Source organism: Puntigrus tetrazona, chromosome 17 (genome assembly GCF_018831695.1).
Source record: "Puntigrus tetrazona isolate hp1 chromosome 17, ASM1883169v1, whole genome shotgun sequence".
NCBI lineage: Eukaryota > Metazoa > Chordata > Actinopteri > Cypriniformes > Cyprinidae > Puntigrus > Puntigrus tetrazona.
The window spans coordinates 18,841,207-18,848,791 of record NC_056715.1 but is presented as its reverse complement, the minus strand read 5'-3'; positions in this window follow the sequence as shown (position 1 = coordinate 18,848,791).

Genomic DNA, 7,585 nt, shown 5'->3' with positions numbered 1-7,585 from the left:
TTTCCGGTTATTATTTAGCATATTCCGTGTCTTTTGATGTTTTAGTTATTTTACTAGTAGCCTGTAGTATATTAATAAGAAGAAGAAGAAGAAACAAATAATAAATACATTAAAAAAATACATCTCTTCTTGGGAGTTTAGTCACGTGACTAGAATGCTTTGCATAAATCTCCTGCGCGTGCTGTCTATGACGTTTGAAATTAGAACGAACAGAATCTTTCTAAACTCATTCTTTTTGATCGCTTTTTGCAACTCTGCTCGTTTGCATTCTGCTCTACTGCAAGTACCAAAATATTTCCTCTGCTCCGCTGCACTCTTAACTCAGTTGATCTAAGAGTCCGATATATTAAGATTGCAAGTCTGTCTGCAAGACTGCGCGATTATCCGGCTCCAGAAGATTCAGCTGGTTCCCCAAAACAAAACCATGCTGTTCACTGCCAGTCTGGTGATGTTATGGTGGTACTCCACCTGGGTGAAAGGTAAATCACCGAATACAGTGAATCAGGAGGACACCGAACAGATCACCAGAAAGAAAACCGAGGAACAACTGGAGTGGCATTTCACAGAAGGTAAGAGCATTATTGTATCTTCTGTACATACACGTTATTCCAGGTGTTTGGTGCCCAGTCTGAAATGGGAAATTAAAATGTGACATTTCATTGATAAAATTGTATAAGCAACATTTTTGCTTGCTTTCTATACCATTAAAATTTGTATTGATACTGAATTATTAGCATTTAATGGATTTAGTGATCAATGCGTTCTTTAACTATTCCATGTTTTATTATAGAATATTTTCTATATTTAAGTATATATTTCTACAATTCTTAATCACAGTAACCATTATTCTGATAACAATAAAGTAGATCCAAAGCTATTTCTGCCCTCTTCTACTTTTGACACAGGATCTGAATCTAGTACTACCTCTGCAGGTGACTCTGAGGTGAACAGTGCTCCTGAGACCGTCATTGTCCATGAGACGGAGGATGCACCTGAGACCGTCATCATCCTCAGAAGGACAGTGCACCTGAGACTGATAGTGCTACTGAGATCGTCATCGCCCCTGAGATGGAGAGTGCTCCTGAGGCTCACACTGTCCCTGAGACAAACGGTGGTCCAGAAAACATCATAGTCCATAATATGGACAGTGCGCCTGAGACTGTCATCTCCACTGAGATGGAGAGTGCTCCTGAGGCTCACACTGTCCCAGAGACAAACGGTGGTCCTGAGACCATCAACGTCCCTAAAATGGACAGTGTACCTGAGGCTGACACTGTCCCTGAAGTAGACAGTGTCGTTGAGTCTGTCATCGTCCCTGAGACGGTTATTAGACCGAGACCGCCATCATCCCTGAGATGGACGGAGCACTCTGACACTAACACTGTCCCTGAGATAGACAGTTCACCTGAAACTGTTATTGTTCCTGAGATGGACATTGTCTCTGAGATGGACAGTGTGCCTCAGAAGGCCATCATCCCTGACATTGTCCTTGAGACTGAAACTGCCTCAGAGATAACACTGCCCTTGAGACTGAATCTGTCTCTGAGACTTTCACTGTCTTTCAGCCTCAAACTGCCTCTGAGCCCGAAACTACCTCTGAGACTGACCCTCCCCCGTGAGACTGGCCCTGCGTCTGAGAAAGACACTTCCACTGAAGGGGACATCTGTCAAACTAACACTTCCTCTCAGATTAAGTCTGCGTCTCAGATTGAGTCTGCCTGATAGACCGCCACTACGTCTCAGACTGAAAGTACGTTTCACAATGACAGGACGTCTCAGACTGACGCTGCCTCAAAGACAACACTGCCTCTTAACTTCATCTGAGCCTACAACTGCCTCTGAGACTGACCCTACCTCGGAGACTGCCCTTGAATATGAGGATGCCGGGGGCTTTGAGGCCGACACAGACACTATCTCAGAGTCTGACTTGACCTCTGAAGCTTCCGGGTGTCTCTGATTCGGACTGGAAATATCAGATGGCCACTGCTTCTCAACTGCAGATGGATCTGATCCAGCTCCTGCTTCTCAGACATCCACTGTCTCTGAGGCCGACGCTCCCTGAAGACCTGTGCCCCTTTTAAAGTTTTAAAGCCTGTCCTATTCTGTATATGGTGAAATAAAAAGCATATATATAACTTCTTCTTCTACATTTCATTCTTATTTTCTTCTAAAAGGAAGAGAATTAATGTCACTGTGGAGTCTATGATAGGAGCAATGCTAAATGCAGTACTGATTGTATTTCATGTCTGAAATCATTCCACTATAAAAGGCAATGCTGTCACTTAAATGCTGATCTGTAATACTGACCAATAATAAGATTTGTGCGGTCAGAGGCAATTCTCATATTTAAATTCATAATAACTTTTTTTTTGAAAAGCTAATGAATAGTTAAAAAGTTCATAAGTAGTAATAAGTATATTTTGTTTAGTATGTGTTAATTCATTTTTATTATTTAATTAAAACCCTAAAAAGGGGGAAAATATTTCTTTTGGTTTAGCCTGGGAATTATTATATTGTTGCAATCAGGATGTTGTTTCCGGTGCACTACAAGCACATCCACACGAGGTGCGGCGCTAGCAACATGTTGCAAGAAAGTTAAGATATTTTTTTTGTTTGCTTGTTTAAGAAACTGTAACTATCCAAGTTTATTCCTCTTGAGTGAGAGAGGCCAATGAGGTGTGTGTTTATCTTGTTAACTGCTTTGCCGTATACTTGATCACGTGTTAATGTATAATTAGCCAATTAAGTGTATTTTCTTACTTATTGAATGTGCACTTCATTTATTCCTTTCGTATGTATTTTTTCGTTTATTATTATGTGCAAGCACCACTTTTAGAGGGTTAATATAAGTTTTATGTTTTGCCTTTCGTAGTTCTGACGGCATTGTCGGGACATAAAAAGGGATGCAAGACTATAATGTACAAGACATACTACAGACTCGTGTCCAAATAAATTGTCTGTTGAAACCAAGAACGACCTGATCCTTTGATTCAACTCGAGGGGAGTAACAGTCAGAACTCAGTGTGTTTCGTGGCGGTCGCAGCGGAGCAGTAACAAGCAGCTCTTTAAGTGGTGAAGTCGCTCTCAAACATTAAAGAAAAGTCGGACTCCATGCTCGTAAAGCCCAAATCAGCGGTGAACGGAATCCAACCAACAACATGGTTATGCTAAGAAGTAACGATTTAAAACAAGTTAAATATGAAGACGAGATTAACCTTTGCTAACTGAAAAGGACTCTGTTAAGTGCTTAAAGGGTAAAGTACTGTGGTCAAAAATTATTGTTAAAAAGATATTGTTTGTTTGTAATATAAGGTGACTCACTAAGCTTATTTCTATTTTGGTTGGACACACGTTTAAGTTAATCTTTAAAGAATTTAAATTTAAGTTCACAAGCATACATAAGGACGTAATATCACTTTGTTGAGTTAAAATCATAAGTAACTAAGTCTAAAGTACACTAGAGTAGAAGACTGTGACACTGACGCTGTTGAGATACATTTACAAGTAAGTCCTGATGAGAGCGTGCACAATATTAATTGTCTCTAATATGAAACCAGATTAATCTTATTTTTAATGATCTCTATTCATGAGTGCAAAGAAATTTCGTGTCATCACACTTTTTCTCTCTCACACACTGCACTCCTGCAGTCTACTTGCTGTTGCTGGCTCCTGAAACTTGGCATCTTTTTGCCTTCACAAGTGCATCGATATTAGTTGTCTAATTCTGAGTTGCAGCACATTTAACAATGTCGTTCAAATTTGTTAACCTTGAGTGCTGCTTTGTTTTATTATTGTTCATTACGGAGAACACCTGTTCACAAAGATAAGTAGTCCCAAACATGAATAGAACCTCTGCAGCCATGGCTGTTAATTAGGGGTAACCTGGCATGAGATATTGATAAAACGTATCCAATCCCACGGACCCAAATTTATCCTTCCTAGCGGAATCGCACTGCAAGTCAATAAGCTCGAGTTGAATGTCAGCTGGCATATCAGAAGGCTTCACTGTAAATGGCGAGCGAAAAAAGACAAATTTGTTCTTTAGTTCACTGAATACCTGAAACCTCTGCTCAAACTCTCGCAGCAAATCTGTTATGTTGTCTTTATATTTATCCAAATCATTATCGGACGGTCCTGTGCCTTCAAACGCACAGCTGTGAGACAAGAGAAATGCACGGTCTCACCATTGGATAGCTGCGTTCTCCACAGTGACAGTTTCATCTTGAACGCACTTATGCTGTCGTAATATTGAGTGACAACTCTGTTAAGGCCCTGCAATGTAGGGTTAAGTGTATTCAAGTGTTGTGTAATATCAACCATAAACACAAGATCCTGCACCCCTTCCTTGCATTTAAGTTCCTATATTGGGCGCCCTTCTTCTCCATGAACTGTCCATCTCCCTCGTAGCTCAAAGAAGCGCTTTGAGTGCTGCACCTCTGCTTAACCACCGCACGTCAGAGTGGTATGGTAGGCCAACATGAATGTCATTATCACTGAGAAATGTGTCAAACTGACGGTGATTTAGACCGCGCGCTCTGATGAAATTGACAGTTTTCACAACGACACTCATAACATGGTCCATTTGGAGTGTTTTGCAACATAATACCTCCTGATGCAAAATGCAGTGAAATGGCCAAAACACTTGTCCTCCATTTGCAGTCTGTACTTTCACTGAATTTTGTGGCAACGCCTGCCTTTCTCCCGACCACTGATAGCGCATCGTCGGTAGCCAGGCTCATGGCACGGACCAGTCCGCCTCCCACCTTATCCAGCGCTCCATTGCCAGTTGAGCCACATCTGTGACATCAGTGCTCTCATCTATTGCAATTGAAAATGCGATAAATGACTTGATTTTCTCTTTCGTTTGGCTGCTCAAATCACTTGAGAGTTCTGTCACCCGATCTGCGATAGTGTTCCTCGTTAGACTAATATTGGCAAAGGCAGGTCGCTTTTCAGGGCACACGACTTCTGCAGCCTTCAGCATGCATGTTTTTACAAATTAGCAATAATGTAGCTCGCCTACAGCTCCATCAGGAATATCATGGCTGCGCGTGAAAAGCAGACTGCTGTTTCTTCAGACCAGTGACCAATTTGTTTATCTCGTCTTTCCTTATTTGTCCTTTCAAGTGGTCATACTTGTCTTTATGCTGAGTCTCATAGTGGCGCCGAATATTAAACTCTTTGAACACCGCAACTTGCTGATAACATACCAAGCACACTGGTTTTGCATTCACTTCTGTGAATAAATAATTCTCAGTCCATTTTTCCTGGAAAACTTGGCACTCCACGTCCTCTTTTCTTTTTTTTGAAAATGCCATTTCGGGAACGTGTGTTGACCGAAAACTTGTTTAGTAGTGGTGGATGGTGAAGCAAAATTGCCATTTTATTTTTACTTTGACGCATCACGCTATGAATGTTTATTTCCTGTGACTAACTCATGTCAGTGCCGCATGCTGACGTGAGCTCTTTTACACATTTACTGCCCTCTAGCTCAAATCTAAAGAGCTCATTGCTTCCAAATGGTTTAGTGGTCCAAGTTTTCTTTGGCAGGATGAACTTCCCACTGGAGAGATTAAGGTAGGAGAACTTAACACAGAGGACCCAGAAATACGTAAAGTTCTTGCGCACCACACCTTAACATCAATGAATTCTCTGGCAGAACGTTTCCTGAAATTCTCAAGCTGGACAAAGCTAGTTAAAGCTATTGCAAGTCTTACCAGATTTGTAAGGGAGTTTAAAGGCTCAATAAACAGAACCAATGAAGCTACAAATCTTGAAGAAAGGGAAGAAGCTGAACACACTGTTATTGCCATTGTACAAAGGTTAGTCTTCTCCAAGGATATTAAAGAACTTCAGTCCCGAAAAGAGTTAATTACCAAAGACAAAACAAGCAGATTGTATCGACTAAATCCCTTCCTGGACCACAAGGATCTTCAGAGGGAAGGTCGATTAGAGCATGACACTTTACATCCACACATCAAGCTTCCAGTTATCTTACCAAAGACCAGCCACATTACCAAGTTACTGATTGACCACTATCATCAGCAAGTGAGACATCAAGGGCGTGGCATGACCATAAATGAACTGAGATCTAATGGCATATGGATTCTCGGCTGTAGTCAAGCAGTGTCATCGTTTATCTACAACTGTGTCAAATGCAGGAAATTCAGTCGTCAAACAGAAGAACAAAAGATGGCAAACCTGCCTGGCAAAAGAATGGAGACAACTTCCCCCTTTACATGTTGTGGGATTGATTGTTTCGGCCCATTCTATATTAAGGAGGGAAGAAAGGAACTAAAACGCTAAGGACTGCTGTTCACATGTTTGTGCTCTCGAGCAATGCATATAGAGTTACTTGATTTATCAACTGACGATTCCTTAATTCACTTTGTGCATTTATTGCTCTACGCGGAAATGTTCGTCAACTGCAATCATATCAAGGCACCAATTTTGTTGGAGCGAGACGTTAGTTTTTAGAAGCAGTAAAAGAAATTGACCAAGAATGCCTGAAACAGCTAGGCTGCGAGTATGTAATAAACCCACCTTCTGCCAGTCATATGGGAGGAGCCTGGGAAAGACAAATTCAACAATCAGAAGTCTGTTGACGCCCATCCTGGATCAGTCGTCTAGGACACGTGACAGTTCATCCTTGAGAACCTATGAAGTGATGGCAATCGTAAACAGGCGACCTATAACAACACACTTACTCAATGATCCTACTGGATCTCAGCCACTTTTACCCAACTTTTTGTTGCTAATGAAATCGTCAGTAATACTGCTTCCACCAGGAAATTTTGTAAAGGAAGACCTTTACCTTTGTAAAAGATGGCGTAGAGTGTAGTACCTAGCTAACGAATTTTGGCAAAGATGGAAGAAAGAATATCTGTTGAGCTTACAACAAAGACAAAGGTGGCCCAAGACAAACGGTCAAAGTCAAAGTCAATGACATAGTGATCATACAAGACGATACAACAGCCAGAAATGATTGGAAGTTAGCTAAAGTTACTGCCGTGTACCCAAGTCAAGATGGATGTGTAGGAAAGGTGGAGCTACTAATCAGTGACTCAATATTGGATGACCATGGGAAGAAGCTGAGTAAACCAGTTCATCTAATAAAACCAATCCACAAGATTAGTACACATCATAAGTTTATTTTGGAAATCACAAGTGATTTGGTGGGAGTGTAGCTGCCGTCAGAGGCAACTCTCATATTTAAATTCATAATGATAACTTTATAATTGAAAAGCTAATAAATAGTTAAAATAAGTTCATAAGTAGTAATAAGTACATGCTGTTTAGTATATGTCAATTCATTTTTATTATTTAATTAAAACCCTAAAAAGGGGGAAAATATTTTTGTTGGTTTAGCCTGGGAATTATTATATTGTTGCAATCAGGATGTTGTTTCCGGTGCACTACAAGCACAGCCACACGAGGTGCGGCGCTAGCAACATGTTGCAACATGTTTTTTGTTTGCTTGTTTAAGAAACTGTAACTATCCAAGTTTATTCCTCTTGAGTGAGAGAGGCCAATGAGGTGTGTGTTTATCTTGTTAACTGCTTTGCCGTGATACTTGATCACGTGT